This window comes from Pelodiscus sinensis, chromosome 1 (assembly GCF_052426305.1).
Source record: "Pelodiscus sinensis isolate ZL-2025 chromosome 1, ASM5242630v1, whole genome shotgun sequence".
Classification (NCBI taxonomy): Eukaryota; Metazoa; Chordata; order Testudines; family Trionychidae; genus Pelodiscus; species Pelodiscus sinensis.
The window spans coordinates 271,874,226-271,898,295 of NC_143052.1; the positions used below are offsets into that span (position 1 = coordinate 271,874,226).

General features: G+C 41.3%; 1 long non-coding RNA gene across 1 annotated transcript; it reads left to right on the forward strand.

The window, feature by feature from the left end:
• Positions 1–2,645: 2,645 nt before the first annotated feature.
• Positions 2,646–22,458, forward strand: LOC142826466 (uncharacterized). The gene is made up of 3 exons (XR_012900608.2): positions 2,646–4,330; positions 4,433–4,551; positions 11,692–22,458. It is a non-coding gene; the product is annotated as an uncharacterized LOC142826466 (long non-coding RNA).
• The last annotated feature ends 1,612 nt before the right edge of the window (positions 22,459–24,070 follow it).

The following is a 24,070-nucleotide window of genomic DNA, read 5'->3' on the forward strand; positions in this document are numbered from 1 at the left end:
TCGATTACTTTATCATGTCCTTGTTTTCACCAATACTAAATCTCAAATGGCATGATCTTTTGTTGGTTCAGTGACTATTTGGTGAAATGTGTTGGTTATCATATCTAGGGATATCTGGGCCTTACCATTGTTAGGATCACTTGTCCTTCAATCTGTATCTGGAAAATTAAAGTCACCAATAATCACACAATTCCCAGCAGTATTTATTCAATTAAAATATGACAGAGGTCTTTATCCGTATTCAGATCAGATCCTGGGAGCAGACCCCCAAGCTGTATCCCAATGGATCCTCTGTTACTTTTCTTCCCCAACGTGAATTTGACCCAAACAGACTGTAAATAAATTAGAAATGATGGAATGGGTGAAACAGTCTGCCTCAGTGTTAATATACAATGCTGCTTTACCATCTTTGCTTTTATCTCTCTATTGAACAGTACATATGCCTTCATACCTGTATTCCAGTCATGACTCCTACTCCACCCTCTTTCTCTCATCCCCATAATATCTTGTTTCATTTCCTGCACCAGTAGTTCTAATTCCTCCAAGAGCTGTGTCTGCTTTACTTCACCCCAATTCCTTACCTGATCAGGAACAATCGTTTAATTACTTGTATCAAAGTACCTGACAATTACTTCCCTGATATTGGCATGATCCTTCTTCTTGAGGCTCATTCTTCTACCCTCTGTCGTTCCCTTCTCCAATAATTCTGTTTCCTCTTTGACTTGATTTTCCTCTGACTTAGTATTAGGATCAGGTAATTACATGAGCATCTCCCATCCATTACCTCCAAATTTCTATTTTAAAACCCTTGTAAACAGTTGTGCCAATCTCTCTCCCAGATGTTTATTTTCCTCCCTATTTATATAGAGTCTAGCCCTTGAAAAAAGTCTTCTGCCAATGAATGCCTTTCAGTGGTCAAACATCATTTAAGCCATCTATTGATCATCGTAATCTTGTCTCACCTATGGTTTCCTCTTCTATGGATAGATAGAAGATCACGTGAGCCCCCATTTCTTTAAGCAGCTTCCCCAGTCCACCCTCCACCCCCAAGCATCTTACCTGATGAGTCCCACTGAGAATCTAATAGAATCATTTGCTTCTGCATGAAGGACAATCAGTGGATTCTTTCTTATTCCCATTAGGATCTTCTTCAGCCTCAGGTCCACATTCTGAATCTTAGCCCCCAGCAAACAGAACATCCTATTCTTTGGATCAGCTCTGGTGATAGCCCTCTCTATTGTTCTTTGCAGAGACTCCCCAACCAAAGGGACTTGCTTCTTGCTGGTGTTGGTACGATTCTCTAGCTTTCCTATTCCTGTCCTTTCTGGCTGCAAGTATTATTGTCTTCTGTTCTCATTTGCAATCTTCTGTGAGGCATTATCTGACCTCTTTAGCTCCAAACTCTGGCTGCCTGCATTGTCTCTTAGGGTATGTCTACACTACCCCGCTAGTTCGAACTAACGGGGTAATGTAGGCACACCGCAATTGCAAATGAAGCCCAGGATTTGAATTTCCCGGGCTTCATTTGCATAAGCGGGGCGCCGCCATTTTTAAATCCCCGATCGTTCGAACCCCGTGCCGCGCGGCTACACACGGCACGAACTAGGTAGTTCGAACTAGGCTTCCTAGTTCGAACTACCATTACTCCTCATGGAATGAGGAGTAACGGTAGTTCGAACTAGGCTTCCTAGTTCGAACTACCTAGTTCGTGCCGCGTGTAGCCGCGCGGCACGGGGTTCGAACTAGCGGGGATTTAAAAATGGCGGCGCCCCGCTTATGCAAATGAAGCCCAGGAAATTCAAATCCCGGGCTTCATTTGCAATTGCGGTATGCCTACAGTACCCTCCTATTTCGAAATAGGAGGGTAGTGTAGACATACCCTCATTATAGAACTAGCCATTCTTCCCTTCTTTCTTAGTCTCCCATCTTCTATTACTGCCTGCCTCATCCCTTCATTTTCCAATTCAGCGGACCCGCTCCTCAACTATTTTTCTCCTTCACTAGCAAGTCTTTTTCTCTGCCGTATTCTTGTAACAACATGCTTCCACTAGCCACTTGCAGTAGTTTGCCCTCAGTTCACAGGTCTAGCACACATCTGCAAATCTTCAGGTTTCCCTGTAGTCTCCTTTTTATTTCTCTTCATATACACTCAACTCCCCTTGAAAACTCAGCCATAGTTTCTAGGTGCATTGCCAAACCTTGGACTGACTCTTCCATCAGATATATTAGGCAACACTTCATACAAATGTAACACTTTTTTTCAGGTATCCTCTCCAGAATATTCTATATCCCACAGCTTCCACAACCAGTCATCTGGATTGCCTTTTCCATTCTTTGGGTTACTACCAGAGGTGAAAGTAAGGGGATGCACCCTGGTACACAGCTTTGTCAAGAACTGGCTGAGCTACAATAAAAGCCAGCAGGGAGCTATTTAAAGGGCTGTCAAGGACCCAGGTTGTTATAGAACAGTACCTGTAAGAAATTTCAGTTATTTTCACCTCTGGTTACTAGATGTCAAAGCCTTTCCCCCAGTTTCCTATCAAGTAGGAGAAAAAACCCACTACACACACACACACACACACACACACACACACACACACACACACACACCCCTATCTAAACACCACACACCCTTCCCCAATCTCTCCTTACCCACTCCAACTCAAGCTCTCCTGTCTTCAGCTGTTTGCTGGCTCCTATGCTGATGTTCCTGTGTAGTATAGGCCTCCTCATTTTCTTTGCTTTAAAAGATAAAACTGATTAAAAAAAATCAATTTATACTAGTCTAGGGCCATGAATATAAACATTAAAATGATTAACTTGAAGGGAAACAAAATGTCATGCTGCAGGGCTTGTTTTTAAAAAACGATGAGTACCTACAGCTCACATTCATGCCAAATGAAGTTGTAAGCAATCAACATTTTAAGAAACACAGGCTCACTATGTTCCTGAATGGGATGCAGTGGTATATAGAAATTACAACATTTCTTAGTACAGCAAATAGCTGTATGATTGTGCTAGTCAGGCTTAAAATAGGCAGTTCCACAATGAAAAGGAACAAAAATGGCATAATGGTTTTCCATGTTTATTAGAGAGACAAGGTGACTGATGTAATATTTTTATTGGACCATCTTCTGTTGATGAGATAGACAAGGTTTTGAACTTACACAGAGCTCTTCTTTGAGTCTAGGTACTTAAAATATCACAGCCAAATACAAGGTGGAACAGAATGGTTGGCATGAATAGTACACACATATTTCAAGGGATCATTTAAAGAGAAGCGATCTGTAAACACTCTCCAATCATAGGGTACGTCTAGACTACATGCCTCTGGCATATGCCTCATCCCAGGAGGCATACCTGGGAGGTCGACAAATGCCTTTGATGTCGACCCCCGCGCGTCCAGACTACCGCGCTGAGCCGACAAACAGCTGATCGGCTCAGCGCGGCAGCCATGTTAATTTAAATGAAGCGGCGATTATTTAAATTGCCGCTTAATTTTCCTATGCCTGGTAGTCTAATCTACATGCCTTTGTCGCCAGAGGCATGTAGTCTAGACGTACCCTAAGTCATAATGGGGAAGGCAGCAATGGAGGGTTATTGCAATAAGCCAGAAAATCCAGCATCTCTATTGAGGACAAGATTTTCAGTGTCTAGCAAAGTTATAAATTTAATATAATCTTTTGAAAGTGTTGTGTAGGTTTCTTTTGTGGATGAGGATTAATAGGTCAGATATAGTGTGATTGCTTTTATAAAACTTATCCACACAATGATGATTGAGTTGTTTTGTCTTTTATTGCTTTCCTGTGTGAGGGCATTTGAGAGTGTAGTGATTCTCTGGTTTCACTCACATAATTGCTATTGAGACATTTAATTCCCTAGATGAAGCACACACATCATGGCAGGTATATGTAGCACTCATGGATCTTAAAAGGCACGTGGTACGGGATGCTGAGTGTTGTAGTTTCGCATGTGTTGTTCTGGCAGGGGCTGGTGCTGCTCTGAGTTGATATGTCCTGGTTTGGGGAGAGATTGCTTCTGTTGATGAGCATGGAGAAAAAAGCTGGAGGGTTGTTTGAAGGCCAGAAGTGGGAGTGAAGAAAGACTTTTTTCAGTTTGGGGTCATCACTGAGTATGGGATATGGTTGCTTTATGATACCCCATGTGGGTTCTGTGTTTATTATTTATCAGTAACTCCATATCAACTATGTTTTGCTAATAAACAAAATAATGCTTTTTTCTCACTGCCCAGCTTGCGGACTCAATTTATGAAGACACACGTAAGAGGAGAACTGTAGCTGGGGATACCATTGGCTTCAGTGGGCTTTAGGTCAGGCCCTTTCATAGGAAGTTAGAGGAAAATTATGCATACTAAATATTGTTAGCAACATACTCTGGCTTTAATACATTTTTTTAAATTGTATATCTGTAGCATACTGCACAGGACTAACACAGATGAAAGATGGTCTAATGATTAGACAACTGCCCTGGGACTTAGGAGACCCATACTCAAAGCCTTGCTCTGCCAAAAACTTCCTGCAGAGACCTTGGGTAAGTCACTTTGTTGCCTAGGGTTTTCAGAACCACAACTGTGATAATATAACTGTTTCACTACAGATGATGTCAGGACTAAATCAAAGGAAACACAGGAATTCTGTCTAATGCAAGTAAGAGTGTTCTGTCTAAAACTGCAGTTTATTAGGTTGAAGCATACATAGACAGAGTCAGTAGGTGTAGAAAATGCCAAACATTTACCTAAAATCTGGAATGGGTATTGAGTAATTCACAAATTTGCAGTAGCGAGTTGTTCGCCCATTTGAAAGAAAGGGAGACAGGAAAACCATCTCAAAAGGCTTCCAAATACACTGCATTAGCTAGTCTTTTATAACTAATTTCATAGTAACCCCTACTAAAGCATCACATTACCTAACTTTCAATAAACTACTTATCAAGAAATATTCCTAACGAGCTTGATCATAACATGCTTCTATATATCAAAGGCACCAAATCCAAGGTTTTCTGTCCACTTATTTTCTTTTAGTCTCAATCATTTACTTTTTTCTCCTCACCTCCCGCTCTGATTAGCAAAAACTGCCAGCTAGTATTGACCTTGCCACTAAAATCCTACTTTTAAATTAACCCTATACTATGTGATGTTCAATTTTATTCATTCATGGTGGCTTAATTCATATAATAAGATTTCTGTTGGGTTAATCACATTCCTAGTTTCAGCCACTCAGCTCTGAAATATGGGGTAACAACATAGGTACTTTTGAATTTGTTATCCTATTTGACTTAGGCTCCTAAATCATGTTGACTTTGCCCTGTCTTTGGAAAGTCAATGGGTCTTAGGTACCTAGATTACATAACTACATAGACATTGTACTATTATTCTCTCTAGCTATGTCTACACTGGCGAGTTGTAGCGCCAGAAATATGCAAATAAGGCTAAGCGTGGAATATCGGCGAGCCTCATTTGCATACCTAATGAGCCGCCATTCTTGCAGAAGAGGCTCTTGCACCAGAAGGAGCATCTACACTGCCCCTTCTTGCGCAAGAAAAACCCTCTTGCGCAATGCCGTTATTCCTGAAAATAATCAGCGCAGCGGCATTGTGCAAGAGGGTTTTTCTTGCTCTATGTCTTCCGCCAGTGTAGACATAGCCCCAGTGTTTCTGTTCAGATAATACCACTTCTCTTCCTCACAGGGCTGTTCTGAGGATGCAAAAATTAAAGACTGTAAGGCTCTCAGATACTATGATAATGGTAACCGTATACTTGCCCAAAGTAGAGAAAAAGGAGGTGAAAGCTATCAGCAAACTTTACCAAAACATCATAAAACAATTTATTTGAGATGAGATCTTATTGACTGAAATAATCTAAATTAAATTTCATTAATTTGCTCTTAGGGTGCGTCTACGCCTCACCCTTAGCTCAAAATAAGCTACACAATTTGCGCTATGCAAATTGCGTGGCTTATTTTGAGTATACAGGCAGTCCCCGGGTTACATGGATCCGACTTACATCGGATCCCTACTTACAAACGGGGTGAGGCAACCCCGCACTAGCTGCTTCCCCCCGGCAGACCAGGGAGATGCAAAGCTAGCGCCCCTCCCCCCAGCAGACCAGGGAGACGTGGAGCGGCTTTTCTCAGCAGACATCTCAGCTTGAGAATAAAGGACTGAGGGAAGTGAGGTGTGGGAGAATAAAACTGAGCTCTGGAGAAATGTTTGGCTAGAGTTTCCCCTACAATATGTACCAGTTCCGACTTACATACAAATTCAACTTAAGAACAAACCTACAGTCCCTATCTTGTATGTAACCCGGGGACTGCCTGTATTTCAAAATAGCACCAAATTACAAAATAAGCTATCTACACAGCGCCAAATTGCAAAATAATCTGCTATTCCAAAATTCCCCTTAACCCTTGTGGTACAAGGGTTACCAGGTTGTTGGAATAAGCTGCCTGGTAAATCTATTTTGAAATAACGGGCTGCTTCAATAGGTGTGGAATAGCTATTTGGGGATTCTTTCAGTATCCCAAAATAGCTCTGCAGTGTAGACGTACCCTTAGTGAAGGTAGACAGTACATCATGGGAGATGAAATCTAGATGGGGAGCTTAGCCCACAAAGGAGAAAATGTGCATGGGCAACCAAACTAAAACTCTCATGGATAGATTTTTTGCTTCCGTGGCATTGCCCTTTTTGCTTCCTAGAAGAAGTGACCCTGGTATCAAGTCTAATTTTATATTATAATCATGGTTCATTTTTTTTCTTTCCTCTTCCTTACTGAGCCCAACGTCCTCTTTCTTACTTACTTACTTAGTTCCTTTTTTGGGGGTGGGAGGTTGTTTTAAATATACACTATTCCCCCGCCCCTCCAAATTTCCACACTTGACAGGACTTCTCCTTCTGCATAAGCTTCTTGTCACTGGACATATGTTCTTTCCTACTTTCACCGCTTCCGGTTAGAGGGAAGGGGCAGATCTTGTAGATGTCTGATACAAGATGGAAAACTGTTCTTTGGCCAGTCATTGAGCATATGCTCAGATGTCATGCTGGGTGAAGGTTATGAAGGTCACAAAGGCCCATACCGCTCTTTCCCATGGCCATCACTGACAGCCTGATTTTTATCTCATTTGCTCTGATGTAACTACCCAGTCCAGAACTGCTGACATCACCACCTGAATATGAGGAGGCATTGTAACCTTATACTCCTGAAATCGAGGGCTTCTGGGATCAAGTCCAGGCCCTGCATAGATTAATGGGGAAGGAGCTCATGTAGATTCTTCACTCTGTTCCCTAGTGCTACTAAGGATATAGGCTACTGGATCACTATTGATAAGATTTCTAATTACTCTTGGCTTGACTTGCCTCATTTTATATCTTTATAAAATATTAAAGCAGTTTTTTAATTAGTCATCTTTAAAAATATATTTCAGTGCAATAGTCTGCTTCAGAATGCATTCAAAAACTGACCATACTATCCATTAGACATTACCTCTTTGGCTCAATGCTCATAATTTTTGGGACAATCATATAGCTAGCTTTGCATCTGTCACTAATGAGTGATTGCCTACCTAATCTGTTCCTACACATCACAGTCCATCCAAACCCTCATTTTCCTCTCCAATTTGAGAACTAGCTGCTCAATAAATGTGATTATTTATGTAGGATGTAGAGATATGTATGTGCTGGGGTGGAATTTTTTTTTTATGAGCATCACATAAATAGAATTTGCAGCTCTGTTAACAGTTTAATGCAATATTTCCTGAAGGAGCTTGTAGATGGTACAACATATTAAATATACTTTTTACACAGCATATCCTTTCTGAAATATCACAGAAGATCAGAATGCAAGGGACATATTTTATTAAACTAGCTAAGAAAGTTATATAGCTTAGGAATATTAAAATATTTTTCATATAAATTGGGAACTTATCCTAGAAAACATATAATCCTCTACAAGTTTTAGGGCTGGTTCATTGATGTCAGTGGGAATTGTTTTGATTGTGGACCCCCTTTAACATGTTTTCCACTGGAATAACTTGCCTAATATGTTGTTGCCATTTCTTCTAACATGGGTGACCCCATTCTGACACCATCACTGCCCCTTACTGAGCTGTAGCAGAATTCAAGGTCCACGCAGATCACTCTCTCAGTGGTGGAGAGATCAGTGATGCAAAGTCTGGGTATATTGTAAAATGTACACTCATCCAAGAATGGAGATGATCATAATAGCATGCAGGCAATCCCCTCTGTCAGGAATCACAACCCAACACCAACACTTTGTTCCCAGAGAAAAAGCTCTCCTTCAGAAACTGACTAATCATAGAGCAAGGCACCGCAAAAACTCTCCTGATGCTTGCATATTTCCTTGTCCAAGAGTAGGGCTGCCAGGTGTCTGGTTTTTGCCCAGACAGTCCATTTTTTCTGGCCCCTGTCCCGTAAAAAAAAAAAACCCAGAAAATTCCGGACATGTAAAATGTCCAGTATTTTCTATTTCTCTTGGATGGAAGGCCAACAGGGAAAATATTCCCCTGCTGCATCTGGAATGAGGAAGAAAAGAATGAAGGGAGTCTTAAAGGCGCAGAGCTTTTTTGTTTGTTTGTTTGTTTCCCTCAATCAAGTTTGGTCTCCTGGGGCTTTTTTTTGTTTTTGTTTTTTCCTTAAGTTTGGTCTCCCAATTTTTTTTTATTTTTTTATTTTATTTTTTGCCATGTTCGTGATTTTAGGTGAAAGCATCTGGTAAGCCTATCCAAGAGCCACTGCTCCTACCAGAACCTTGCATCAGGCAAGAGTAATCAACAACACATTTTCCCAAGATTGAACATGTTTGCACATTTAAAAAATAAGAAAAGAGAGAGAGAGAGAGAGAGAGAGAGAGAGAAAAGAAAGATAAAGAGAGAAAGAAAATGTGTAGTAGCATCATCTGCTGACAGCTGCCAAAACAATATTTTTATTCCACTGCAACACATCATAATAATTATCCTTTTTTACTAATTCTTCCTGTTTTTAGATCCCTGCAAATACAATAAAGATGGGTGGCAGTTTTACACCAATTATGTCTCTATGAATTCTGTTCATTGTTTTAATATTTCCAAACGACTACAGTTAATTTGTCATACTCATTAATCATAGTTCATTAATTTTTGCTTTTCACTACAATAAGGTAAAACCATATCATTTTTAAAAATAAATATTTCCATGAAAACCTCTGATTAGTGCTTTGTGTATTGTATTACATTTCAATGTAGATTAAGAAAAAACCCACAAATTACTTACTTGGAGTTTATATTTTCAGTAATGATGAATGCATAAATGAAAACATTCATCTGGAGAAATCAGGTAAAATAAATAGTTTAGTGACACAGTCTTGTTTAGACTGATGCAGATTTAAACATATGCACAATACAGTTTCTATGATTGTTCTCTGCTATGGATAGATATAAAAATGTAATTCAGTAATGTTATTTAAATAATGCTACAAATGTTTCAATCTTTCTGCTTATAATTCTGTATCACCTTCCCTTTATATCTCCTCTTTAATCTTTCAGTTAATTCTATTCATTACCAAATAAAAGTTCCCTATAGAACTAATGACCAATATTTTCACACTTGATGGATAACTTTATTCTCCTAAAGCAATATTCTGCATAGCAAAGTATTCAGACACTTATTTTACTTTCAGCACCTAAAAAATCCCATCTCTGTTTAGCAAAAATGTATGTACATGTTTATTTTAGACATACATTCGAGTCCCTTTGACTTTAAGAACATACCTACATGCTTTGTTGATAAGCAATAGCATTACTCAAGGGTCAAGTTAAGCATTTGCTTTAAGATTATCCTGGATCCAGAATTTCAATAGGAATGGCATGATTTTTCAAAGGCACTGAACAGTTGCAGCTTCTGTTTGCTTTAATATATAGGAGCACAGAGCTGAGTACACAACTTGCATGTACTACTGACCATTTAGATACATATATGATAACCAGTCAATAAGAATAAACAATGATGGTCAAGTTGTTAGTATATTAAGCTATGATTTGGAAGACCAGAGTTCACTTTCCTGTTTTGCTATGGGTTCCTGTGCCCCCTTTGGCTATTTCCCTGGGATACGTCTACACTGCAGTGCTATTTCAGATACCGAAGGTATCCCAAAATAGCTATTCTGTGTCTTTTGAACCAGCCCATTATTTCAAAATAGATTTCAAAATAACCGGCTTGCTATTCCAATATCCCTGTAACCTTCATTCCATGAGGGGTAAGGGACATTACAGAATAGCAATTTATTTGAAAATTCGAAATAAGCTATTTCAAAATTAGATTGATATAAGATACGCCATTTGTGTAGTTCAAATGGCATATCTTATTTTGACCTATGGATGCGGTGTAGCTGCACCCTTGGTGACTCAGCTCATCAGTGATATATAGGGGTAACAAAAATTGAGAGCTGCTCAGGTACTGTGGTGATTTCTAAGGGAAACATTTGCACATGACCTTATTTAAACTCATTGAAAGATCTCATGAGAAATCAAAATCTCTTGACAGGTGAGAAATTATCCCAGAGTCGCTACAGAAATAATGGTCCTAACATGGCATAGAAATTATTAGGCTTTACTTTGCTGTCAAACAAATTGGCATTCTAAGTTAGGAAAAGCTGCAAAGAGAGTGATGTGAAAGTGTCACAGCAGAGAGGAAGGTGGCAGCAGAAGATGACAGAGGCAAACAGCGGCTAGAAGGGCAACAGCAAAGAGGTGTGATAGTGTCTAGGAGGGCAGTTGGTGGAGAGGTTTGGCAAGAGCAGTGAGCAGGTGTCTGGCAAGAGAAGACAGTAGGGAGACTGGCAAAGACAGGCGAACAATTGCCCAAGCAGCAGAATAAGTAAGGTGGCTCTTTACCACCCTACCTTCACTCATGGCTGGAGGTGAACTCTGCAGATACTACTCTGAACTATGGGTCTGCATTGACCCAGGGCAGCAGCTGTAAGTGGGTGCAGAGGAGAGTCAGGCACAGGAAAGGGATTTTTTTTGTAACTGGACTTAAGAACCTAAGGTGAAAAGGATGCTGTCCAACCTAGTTGAGGAGTGTGTCTTTTACTAGTGGTTTATGTTTATGAACTTTTCCCCAAATTAATGCTGAGTTACTTCCCTCCCTTTTATTAAAAGTTTCTTTTCTACACTCAGGCTTTGTGCTTCTGAGAGGGGAAGCATTGCGATGCCAAAGATGACATGTGAATTTCCCTAGTTACGGGACGGGGATTCAAGTTGGTTCTGTGTTAAATCGATGGATAGGAACCTCTAGATTTTGGACCCAGCCCTGGCTGCTACTGGATTCACATGGCTTAAGGGTTACATTGCTGTAAGCACAATGGAGGTGAAAAGCACTAAATACATCACAACCACAGAAGTACTTGTAAAATATCAGGCCAGGTACAGGATTCACAACAGATATTTGATTACACTGATATTTCCTTTATACATTAAGGTCTTGTATATGCTTATTTTTAAAAATCAAGTATTCACATAATTTGTGTGTGTAATTACCACCGCTGGCTCATTAAATGGCCATATCTTCTTTATTGTTCAATCCGAGATTCCATATTCAATTTACCACTAATGTGTATCAAGCCCATTGCAATGCTACCTGTGCTGAGTGTCTAAGCAATAATGAGGCTTTGTTCTCCTTAGGAACAAGCAGGTGAGGTTGCAAGAACCAGAGCTCCTGGCTACTGCATTGAAGGATGTGTCCTGGCCTTATGGAAATACTGAGGGGCTTCTCAGATATGTGAATGCCAAAACAAGAGGAGTTTCTAAGATTTTCTATTTACAACCTCAAAATGACTCCTGTTTTCCTCATTTTGAAATCCACATGCCACTTTCCTCTGGGCTCTTCCTGCTAATGGTACTAAAAGTGATACACGGACATCAAATTTATTACATAGTCCAGCCTTGAATGTACTGGTCTGGAATAGAAGTCTTCTTGAGGCCCCTTCCAATTCTACCCATCTATGATTCTATGTTATAAGTTATGGCCTCAGCTGAGGGCAATTATCTACATTCTGGTGGAGGATTGGGAGCACCAGGTGACAATCACTGGGTTAATGGGGTAATTAGGGGGAATATAAGAGGTGGAGGCAGGAACCAAAGGCCCTATCAAGAAAAACTCTGAGACTGAACCTGGGCAGCAAAAGAAGCCTACCATGCTGTAAGCCCATATTGTCCAAGTTTTACAGTAGTATGTGAGAGGGAAATAAATGCACGCTTTGGTGAAATATAAACAGCTTGGTTTGGGCTTGTGAAATCATCTGGACTGCTTAGGCAGTGAGGTTCACCAGGTAACAAGAGAGGTGCCTTGTGACAGGTCCCCATTACTAACAACTTCTCTGACATGTTAGGAGCCATGATTCAGGGTACCTTAAAATTCTATTATTTAACTATAGTTACTCTGAGGTAATTTCACACCTGTCATGAGATTTTACTTGATTTCTCATGGGAGCTATGAATGGGTTACAATAAGGTCATGAGCAATTATTTCCCTTAGAACAAGAAATTAAACTAAATCTCATTTCCAGAGTACAGCTGGAGTTTGGAAATTGATTTAGCTGCTGTTATAGTCTCAATTGAATTCCATATTTATTTACAATTGTACAATTCTTCTAGTAAGAAAACTACCAGTAAAATAGCTTTTCCTCTGCATCTTTCTTTCTTTCAGGCAAAAAAGAAATATCATCCCTAAATGTAGGGAGTAAATTGATTTTGGGGTCCTTATAGAAAATTGTTTCTTGTCAGTACATCAGTCTGAAGTGACTCATTGCTATAAATGCAAAACACTGAATTCAGAATCAAACCTATTTAATGGCAGAAGAAATCCAGGGCATGGATGACAGAAGAGAATCCAGAGGTTGGTTCTGCGTACAAAATGGATTTTCAAAGTGATTTAGTGCCCACAGAATATGTAGGATTAACAGTCCCAGAGAGGGAAGAGCTCTCTTTAGTCACAAAAGCAGACAATGTGAGTGGAGACTTCCATGCATTGTCTCAGTCTTTGTTTCTTACTAAGATCATAGAATCATAGAGCTGGAAGAGACCTCAGAAGGTCATCAAGTCCAGCCCCCTGCTCTAGGCAGGACTAATCCCAACTAAAACAACCCCGCCAGGGCTTTGTCAAGCCGAGACTTAAACACCTCTAGGGATGGAGACTCCACTACTTCCCTAGGTAACCCATTCCAGTGCTTCACCACCCTCCTAGTGAAATAGTTTTTCCTAATATCCAACCTGGACCTCTCCCACCACAACTTGAGACCATTGCTCCTTGTTCTACCATCTGTTGCTACTGAGAACAGCCTCTCTCCGTCCTCTTTGGAAGCTCCCTTCAGGAAGTTGAAGGCTGCTATCAAATCCCCCCTCACTCTTTGCTTCTGCAGACTAAACAGACCCAACTCCCTCAGCCTCTCCTCATAAGTCATATGCTCCAGCCCCCTAATCATTTTGGTTGCCCTCTGCTGGACCCTCTCCAATGCGTCCACATCCTTTTTGTAGTGGGGGGCCCAGAACTGGACACAATACTCCAGATGTGGCCTCACCAGAGCTGAATAAACGGGAATAATGACATCTCTGGATCTGCTGGCAGTGCCCCTCGTAATGCACCCTAATATGCCTTTAGCCTTCTTGGCTACAAGGGCGCACTGTTGACTCATATCCAGCTTCTCATCCACTGTAACCCCTAGGTCCTTTTCTGCAGAACTACTACTTAAGTGGTTGGTCCACAGCTTGTAACAATGCTTGGGATTCTTCTGTCCCAAGTGCAGGACTCTGCACTTGTCCTTGTTGAACCTCATCAGATTTCTTGTGGCCAATCCTCCAATTTGTCTAAGTCACTCTGGACCCTATATCTGCCCTCAAGCATATCTACCTCTCCCCCTAGCTTAGTGTCATCTGCAAACTTGCTGAGGGTGCAATCCATCCCCTCATCCAGGTAATTAATAAAAATATTGAACAAAACTGGTCGTAGAACTGAACCTTGGGGGCACTCCGCTAGAAACCGCCATCCTAACATTGAGCCGTTGATCACTACCCGCTGGGCCCGGCCTTCTAGCCATCTTTCTATCCATCTTACCGTCCATTTATCCAATCCACATTCCCTTAACTTGCTGGCAAGAATATTATGGGAGACCATATCAAAAGCCTTGCTAAAGTCAAGGTAGATCACATCCACTGACTTTCCCTCATCCACAGAGCCAGTTACCTTATCATAGAAGCTAATCAGATTGGTCAGGCATGACTTTCCCTTTGTGAATCCATGCTGACTTTTTCTAATCACTTTCCTCTCTTTCAAGTGCCTCAAAATGGATTCCTTAAGGATCCCTTCCATGATTTTTCTAGGAACCGAGGTAAGACTGTAGTTCCCTGGATCGTCTTTCTTTCTTTTTTTGAAGATGGGCACTACATTTGCCTTTTTCCAATCATCCGGGATTTCTCCCAATCTCCATGACTTTTCAAAGATAATGGCCAAATTCTCCTCAATGACATTTGCCAACTCCCTCAGTACCCTCGGATGCATTAAGTCCGGACCTATGGATTTGTGTACATTTAGCTTTTCTAAGTTCCTAACCTCTTCTTTACCCACCAAGGGCTGTCCATCTTCATCCCATCTTGTGTCACTTAGCGCATTAGTCCGGGAGCCCACCTTGTCCATGAATACAGAGGCAAAGAAAGCATTGAGTACTTCAGCTTTCCCCACATCATCTGTCACTAGGTTACCTCCATTATCCGATAGGGGACGCATACCCTCTCTTATCACCTTCTTCTTGTTAACATGCCTGTAGAAACCTTTCTTGTTATCCTTCACATCCTTAGCCAGTCGCAATTCCATTTGCGCTTTCGCCTTCCTGATAGCCCCCTGGCATTCTCGAGCTATACATTTAAACCCCTCCCTGGTCATTTGTCAAAGTTTTCACTTTTTGTAAGCTTCCTTTTTGTGCTTAAGTTCACCAAGGATTTCCCCTGTAAGCCAGTCCGGTCTCCAACCATGTTTGCCTTTCTTGCTACGCGTTGGGATGATTTCTTTCTGTGCCTTCAATAAGGCTTCTTAAAAATACTGCCAGCTGTCCTGGACTCCTTTCCCCTTCATGTTAGCATCCCAGGGGATTCTGCCCATCTGGTCTCTGAGGGAGTCAAAATCTGCTTTTTTGAAGTCCAAGGTGTGTATTTTACTACTCTCTTTTCTTCCTTTGGTCAGGATCCTAAAATCTATCTCATGATCACTGCTTCCCAGGTTGTCACCCACCTCCACTTCCCCTATTAGTTCCTCCCTGTTTGTGAGCAGAAGGTCAAGCTGCCCCTGGTCAGATCCTTCAGCACTTGTGCCAAGAAGTTATCCCCAACATTCTCCAAAAACTTCCTGGATTGCCTGTGTACTGCTGTATTGGTTTCCCAACAGATGTCAGGGTGATTAAAGTCCCCCACAAGAACCAGGGGCCTGCGATCTGGAAGCTTCTCTCAGTTATCTGAAGAAATCCTTATCTACCTCATCCACCTGATTTGGTGGCCTGTAGCAGACACCAACCTCACTGCTGTTGTTTGCTCCTTTAAACTTAACCCATAGACTCTCAACAGGTTTTTCTCCCTCTTTATACTGGAGTTCAGAGCAATCATAGTGCTCTTACATATAGTGCAACTCCTCCTCCTTTTCTCCCCTGCCTGTTCTTCCTGAACAGTCTATACCCTTCCATGACAGCACTCCAGTCGTGCGAGTCATCCCAGCAAGTCTCTGTTATCCCAATTAAATCATATTTCTTGGACTGGGCCAGGGCCTCCAGTTCTTCCTGTTTGTTTCCCAGGCTTCTCGCATTAGTGTACAAACACCTCAGATAACCAGTTGATCGCCCTATATTCTCCATTTGAATCAGGGGTCCTCCTTTCTTGCTCGTTCCTCTCTGCATTTCTTCCCCGTATCTGTCCCACTCCCCTCAGGGTTTTGGTCACCGTCCTCCGACGAATCTAGTTTAAAGCCCTCCTCACTAGGTTTGCAAGCCTGCCCGCGAAGATGCTCCTTCCTCTCTTCGTTAGGTGGATCCCATCTCTTCCTAACAATCCTTGTGCCCAGAACAGAGTCCCATGGTCGAAGAAAGCAAAGCCCTCTCTGCGACACCACCTGCACAATCACGCATTTACGTCTTCAATTCGACGATCCCTGCCCAGTCCTTTCCCTTCAACAAGGAGGATGGACAAGAACACCACTTGTGCTCCGAGTTCTTGGATCCTTCTTCCCAGCGCTACATAATCCACAGTAACTCGCTCAAGGTCATTCTTGGCCGTATCGTTAGATGATACTATCATAATGCTGTAGGTTGCTTGCTAGGGCCAATTTTTTTAATACAAATATTTGATTCACTAATTTGGTTTTTTTTCTTGATGTATGGCACTGTAGAGGGTATTGCCATTTGTTTGAGACATTTGTGTGTGAGTAGTAACTATCTACTCCTCCAAAAAAAGATCAAGATGTGTCAAAGGTGTTCAGATCATTCTTCATTGTGGTACTGGATTATGTTTGGAAGTGCACCATCCATAACCAGCTTAGGCCAAATTCTGCTCTCAGTTACACTAATGTAAATGCTGAGTAACTGCACAACAATCAAAGGTATTACACTGGGGAACCTAGGAGCAGAATTCTGGGTCATTAAAGTCAAAATTCACACCAAGTAGAAGGCAGACTCTGAAGATCAGTGCATTTGAGGCAACAAAGTTCTAGCAACTTCTCTCCAATTCAGTATGGGTGCATTGTTGACTATCAAGAAGACCCCCAAGCCCCACTTCCCAGAAAAGAGTTAGAATTGACAAAACACAGGGCTTTAAACTGCTGAAGTCATTCATTCATGTTTCCCAAGTGCAATTGGCCTCCACAGAAATTCTGGAACTGACCTTACCACACCTTGATGCCTTCTATTAAGCATTTTCTGGTGCAAGGGTTGCTGTGTTTTAGGATGCATGGGTGACTAGTCAGGCAAGCCTGGACCAATCCTAGGAATGATTTTGGAAAAGAGTCTCCTGCAGGTAAGCTGGAAGAAAGAACATGCTTATATGGTGTGCACATAAAATATGCTTTCCAATCTTGGACAGTGCAGGGGAAATTTAATTCCGAAGATTCATTGAGGTTTTTTAAAGCATTTTGATGAGATTAGATATCCATGAATGTACATCAGAATGACTTATCAAACCAAAGAAAGATGTAAAAATTAAAAATCTGTATGTTAATATTTTTGTTTGTTTAAGGTGACTTGCAACAAATATCTGTTGAAAATAGATTAAAAAGTAACAATGTGCTTAAATATGTGAAGGGCAGATGACATTTGTGACCTCATCCACATTCAACATGCTGTCATCTTTGCTGATCAGAATTTGTGGCAAAATAGGAAGAAGCATTGATGAGTGAATCTGCAAAGGCAAAGTTTGGTTCAAAATCTCTAGGGCTACGTCTAGACTGGCATGATTTTGCAGAAATACTTGTAACGGAAATTTTTTTCCGTTAAAAGTATTTCCACAAAAGAGCATCTAGATTGGTAAGGATGCTTTTGCGCAAAAAGTGCTTTTGCGCAAAAGCATCTGTGCCGATCTAGACGCGCTTTTGTGCAAGAAAGCTCCGATGGCCATTTTAGCCATCGGGCTTCCTTGCACAAAAAATTAAGGTGCCTGTCTACACTGGCCCTCTTGCGCAAGTATTCTTGCACAAGAGGGCTTATCCCTGAGCGGGAGCGGGAAAGTATTTGCGCAAGAAGCACTGATTTTGTACATTACAAAGTCAGTGCTCTTGCACAAATTCAAGCAGCCAGTGTAGACAGCTGTCAAGTTTTTGCACAAAAGTGGCTGCTTTTGCACAAAATCTTGCCAGTCTAGACGCACCCTAGATGTTTATCTATGATCCTGCTATGGAGTTTCTGAACTTTTTCCATTATTTCAACTGGACTGGAAATTCTTTATACCAAGAAGCCCAGAGTTCAGAACCATGAAATTAATCAAAATAAAAAACAAGCTAACTTTGTAAAAATATCTATGATTCAACAAATCTTAGAGATCTCAGGATCATTTTGAGGAACATGTAAAGTTAAAGATACTGGTAGCTTTTATTTTGTCCAAACTGGTTCAATCATACGCTTAGGGTATGGCTGACCTTCTGACAATTAGGATGTGAGAAATAGCTGAAAGTTGAAATTAGAAAATTCACAGTAGAAATAAGCTAAGAGGTCTTAACAGTGAGGGTAATTAATCATTGGAACAGCTTACCAAGATCTGTGTTAAATTCATCACTCTTTGAAGTCCTTAAATCAAGATTGAAAGTCTCTAAAATATATGGTCCAGTGCAACTACAAGCTATTGGAGTCAGTAGCATTCACTGATAATAAGGAACAATAATTTCATACACTGAAGCAATTTCTGGGTGAAGTCCTATGACCTGTGCTATACAGGAAGTCAGACTAGAGAATAATTATGCTCCCTCTGGGTCTTAAAAAATATCTATGAAATCAGACATTCTGACAGCACAATTATTTTTGGCAAATAAGCATTACAATCTGGTGCTCCTAATTATGCTCCTTTTCAAAGAAATTCAAATTATCTAGATGTAACTTCAAAAAATTAACAGAAAGTGTTCAATTTGATCTATGCTGAAATGGCAGTCTTTAATTATGAGGGGTTTACTGATCACTGCCAGAAGGCAATATCAGCATAAATGGCTTTAGAGCTAAGCACATGAAGGATGTAATGGTTGTGGGAAGGGGAGGCTAAAGCTCAAAGCAGACTGTTTCTTTACAAAATAAGTGTGTAATCTTATATGCAAGCATTCCTAAAGGCAGTTAAATCTCAGGGCTCAGTTTCTGGCTGTTGATTACTGTACTGCATGCGATCAAAAGGGCCTTTTCTCTTTTCTAATGTATAACACATGGTGAAATGTCTATTACATGTGTTGTGTTTGGAACAGTCAGTTAACTGGTTGGTAATAAATGGTTTTCCAACAGAGCCAAACCAGATGCTTCCACCGCTGCTAATGTTAAACATATATATTTATAGTCACAAACCTCTATACATGGTCCAGAGCCAAAAATTCCCTCTTCAAAGGTAGTAACAAGGAGGTTACAACTATACTACACAATGTGAAAGACTGAAAAATTAACAAGTAGATTCTGCCCTCTTTAATTGCATTGAGTAATCTGCAGGAAACACCTCTGGGCCCCCTTCCTGAGTTTTGATTGACAATTATGCAGTAAAGAGAAGAATTGCCCAGTATTCGTGCCTTCATCTCTCTTTGTGGCTTCTTCTTTTCTCTCCAACACTTTTTTCCTGCTCTCATCAGTGTCTCTGGGATTCACTTTCATTGATGGGACCAGTTGTGCTGAAGAGAATCAAAAACTTTCTTTCAAAAAATGTTCACAAGAGCAACTTTGGGGGTTGCTTGTCTCTAGTTAAGTGTAGGACGCTACAGTTAGTCTGCATAAATGAGAGATTGTCCCTAATAGGTATTCCATTCATGGAAGAAATAAATATGCATAGAGAAGGTGAAAATTTCCCTTGAAAGGGAAAGAGGAATCCAACACAAGGTGCATTTCCTGAGAAGTATTTTTTAGAGTAATGACTCAAGGTAGTGCACTTGGTGGCATAACACCAGGAAATGTCTTTGACTATGAACGATCAGTTGAATATATCTGTATCTCTGACTTCTCCCTGTTCCTTCCCCATGAATTCTTTAGAGGTTTCTTTGTCATTTCTCATTATTGGTTAATGGTCATGTATAAAAGTGAATCTTTTTTTTAAATACATCTTACATTTTTAACATATCATAAGAACATAAGAACGGCTGTACTGGGTCAGACCAAAGGTCCTTCTAGCCCAGTATCCTGTCTGCCAACAGTGGCCAGCACCAGGTGCCCCAGAGAGGGTGCACCGAAGACAATGATCAAGCGATTTGTCTCCTGCCATCTCTCTCCAGCCTCTGACAAACAGAGGCCAAGGACACCATTTTATCCCCTGGCTAATAGCCTTTTATGGACCTAACCTCCATGAAATTATCTAGCTTCTCTTTAAACTCTGTTATAGTCCTAGCCTTCACAGCCTCCTCTGGCAAGGAGTTCCACAGGTTGACTACACGCTGTGTGAAGAAGAACTTTCTTTTATTAGTTTTAAAACTGCTCCCCATTAATTTCATTTGGTATCCTCTAGTTCTTCTATTTGGGGAACTAATAAATAACTTTTCTTTATCGGCCCTCTCCACACCACTCATGATTTTATAGACTTCTATCATATCCCCCCTCAGTCTCCTCTTTTCTAAACTGAAAAGTCCCAGTCGCTTTAACTTCTCCTCATATGGGACCCGTTCCAAACCCCTAATCAATTTAGTTGCCCTTTTCTGAACCGTTTCCAAGGCCAAAATATCTTTTTTGAGGTGAGGAGACCACATCTGTACACAATATTCAAGATCTGGGCGTACCATAGTTTTATACAGGGGCACTAAGATATTCTGGGTCTTATTTTCTATTCCTTTCCTAATAATTCCTAGCTTGGCTTTCATGAGGTATGGAAGCATTTCACTACTCTTCTTTCAATGCACAAATGATGGTCATATTTTAAGCTGTTTTATTAGATTTTTTTAAAAAGAAAGATGTTTGAAAAGTCAGCTTTCCCACCGCATTAAAAGCCTTTGTGGAATAGCTATAAAACTTTAGGCAACTCAAGTAAAGTAATTTCCCTGCAAACATTCAATGCTGTCTGAAATAACCTGTCAAAATTTCTTCTTATGAGCTCAGATTACTTACAAATATTGAATTTTTTTAAATAAAGTTGCACAAGAACACCTAGCTCAGTTTCCTTCAGTCACCAAAGCATTTAATAAATGTCTAAGGTGCAGAAGACTTGTATTACTGCCATTATGCAGCGTAGGAGAAGAATGCCATAAAACATTCCATCTAGGAGATTCACAGGCAGCAGTCTCACAGTCACATTATTTTAGGTAGGTAAACATCTGTATTCTGTTATTTCAATTAGAAAGAAAAACCACAATAGAATGCTGAGGGGTCAGTAGGTGGCATAATTTACTTCCAGCTTCTCACTACATACAAAGGCCTCCTCCCACTCCTATTTAAATCAACATGGGCTTTTCCATCAGTTTCAATGGGAGGAGATTGGTTCTGTGTAACAGTGGGTTTAAATATAAAGTGACAAGATTTCTAATTGAGACTATTGAATAAACTAGCGTCCTATGAAATTAGTGGTGTTTCATCAGCAGGTCAATAATTTGCTTCTAGGAAGAAAAAGCATAGAAAAATATCAGTCCTCACTGGCTATAGCTTTAACATAAAGTATTATATGATGGAGTAATCTGATGCGTTAACTATTTTTGTCTCCTCCTGAACTACTACCCTATAAAAATGTTGATTAATTGCTAAGACTGCTGCAAACAGCTGAATAGTCTCCCCCAGAGAGCTACCACCTGTTAGAGAAAGTGACAGAAGACATGCAAGTGCTCTTCCGTGGGGAGCCAATTGTCCTCTTTTGCCACCTAGCTGTATACTCTCCTGCCTGCAGCAACTCGAAGACGATCATTTTCTAGGTTTTTAACAATAAAAGTAATGAGGAGTCTGAATTGTTTTTCTCCCTCTTGCCTGGCAGTACACAGTACAAAATATGTATGTTTCCCTTGAAACCGAAAGGCAACGGTATGAAAGTCCTGGCGATCCTTTATATATACAGATCCAGCTGATCCTTTGTTTATACAAAGGTGCCTCCTTCTACCCACTCTCAGTGCTGGAAAAATTCAAGTTTTCTTGAACCTATGAACTGTTGCAGAAAAGAAGACATAGAGAAGTGAAGCCTTCTCCCCGCACTAATGATTGTTAGGGCAGTTTCCCTCTCAGTGTTGAGCAAGGACTGGGACAGCACAGGTTAGGGTGAGATGGTTACTTTTCAGCATCGTGTTTCTTTCAGATCAGATGCTAGTTAATCACTGGACACAGAGCCTGAACTTTGTACTTTCTGCACATGTACCAACCATTTTCCCTATAGGCTCTTGTAGAATGCTCGCATCCCTTCAGGTTGTTTTGCACAATGAATTTTTCCCCTGTGTTATTTTATGGTCTGCACTTCAGTAATGACTTTGTTCATCTTTATGAATGGTTGTCTAGGACAAGTGGATTGAATAGTTCTTGTACGCATTTTGTTGCTCTGATGAATTAGGTGACTCCAAATGACTCTCCTTGTTCTCAGCTACAGAGTATTTGGTTCAAAGGATAATAGCCCAATTTGTCCCTCATATATCTTAGCAGTCCTCAGATCTCCTGATTTTTGGCTGTGCCATTGTGTGCCCCGCTGCCAATGACATTTGAGTAGTCATTAGGCCAGAGATGGAGTGAGAGTGAAGCTACAGTCCAATGGTCAGAGCACTCACCTAAGATGTAAAAGACCCAATGTCAAGCCCGTGCCCTTATTAGTATTTAATTATACATAGGACCCTACAAAATTCACAGTCCATGTTGGTGATTTTCACAATCATAGGATTTTAAAAATCTTTAATTTTATGCTTCCAGATTTCACAGTATTGTAACTGGGGGGGTTCCAATCCAAAAGCAGGTTGTGCAGGTGGTTGCAAGCCAAATGTATCTGGCATGAAGTATTGCAACCCTTACTTCTCTGCTGAGCCTGGGGGCGGGGCTAACAAGGGATGCTAACAGAATAACCCGTGGGCCAGGGGGAACCGCTCTTGGCCCTGGAAGGGACAGAGTCTTGGGAAAAAGGGGCAGAACTGGTGGCTAGTCTCCTGCCAATCAGCTCTTCAGCACTGTGTCACCCAGGGCTGTCGCCTGGGGCTCTGACAGTGATTTTAGGAGGCCAGAGCTTCAGCTGTTGCCACTGCTGTGGTTGTGGCCTACCCCTTTTGTCCCACCCCATTCCCCAGTTGGCAGCCCTACCCAGAAGTGGGTCTGACCTGGTCCCAGCTGTAGCCCATGCAAGGGAATAGGAAGTCCTATCCCTCCCATTTTGTCTGGAAATGGATGACCGGAGGGGGAATCACGTGATGTTTACCTGTTGTATACACTCCCTCTGAGGCCTCTGGCACTGGCCACTGTTGGAACAGGCTACTGGGCTGGATGAACCCAGTATGGCCGTTCATATGTTTTTATGTTCTCCAGCCAGGACCAGCAGCTAGAGCCCAGTGCAAGGTAGGTGCACCTGGCTGGATATTCCCAGCCTTATCCCTCCCTGACTCCAGGCCCAGCATTTGGGGGTTAAATAAGCTTTGGCCTGGCTGGGGATGACCATAGCATCTTCCATCCACCATGGCGCCCACGGCAGTTGCCCATGTCATTCACCCATAAGGCCTGCCCTGCCCTCTGAAGAAAGTGACCCTCACATACAATACCATCCTCACTTCTGTGCTGCTGCTGGAGGTAATGCTGGCTTCAGAGCTGGGCACCCAGCCAGCAGCTGCCTCTCGCCACTCTCTAGTCATCCGGTTCCGGCAGTGCAGAAGTAAGGGTGGCAATACCGCAACCCCCTACAATTTCCTGAGAGAGAGCAGATTTCATAGTTTGTGACATGGTTTATATGCCTTTGAATTTAGTAGGGCCCTATTTATATGAAATGGGACCACTTCAATAAGAGAGATAGAGAGCCTTAAAGGCTTTGAATGTCTGATAGTACAGCTCCTGAGAGGTGGAAGTGCTAATTTCATAGACCTGTTGCTCCCCCCAGAGCATCACTACCACTGGGCTAGAAGCTATACAGAGGTCTCCCTACACATACACATTTTGTGAATGTAGCGCCCCCCCCAAAAAAAATTAGTTTTGGCCAAAACTAGTAGTGGAATTTTGGTCAAATTCGCATATTGTTTTGGATCTACCCAAACTGGATTTTTGGTGAATTCAGATGTCCAAAAAAATTTTACTTGGCTCTACCTGCATTACTACATTTTGAAATGGTGCAGTCTGTGCTTTTCTGAAAGAGGTGGCAGCACCAGGGGAGGGGAAGGAAAGCGGGTGGCATCTCATCTCTTTTCAGGAGCCCAGTGCCACTAGCAGCCCAATCC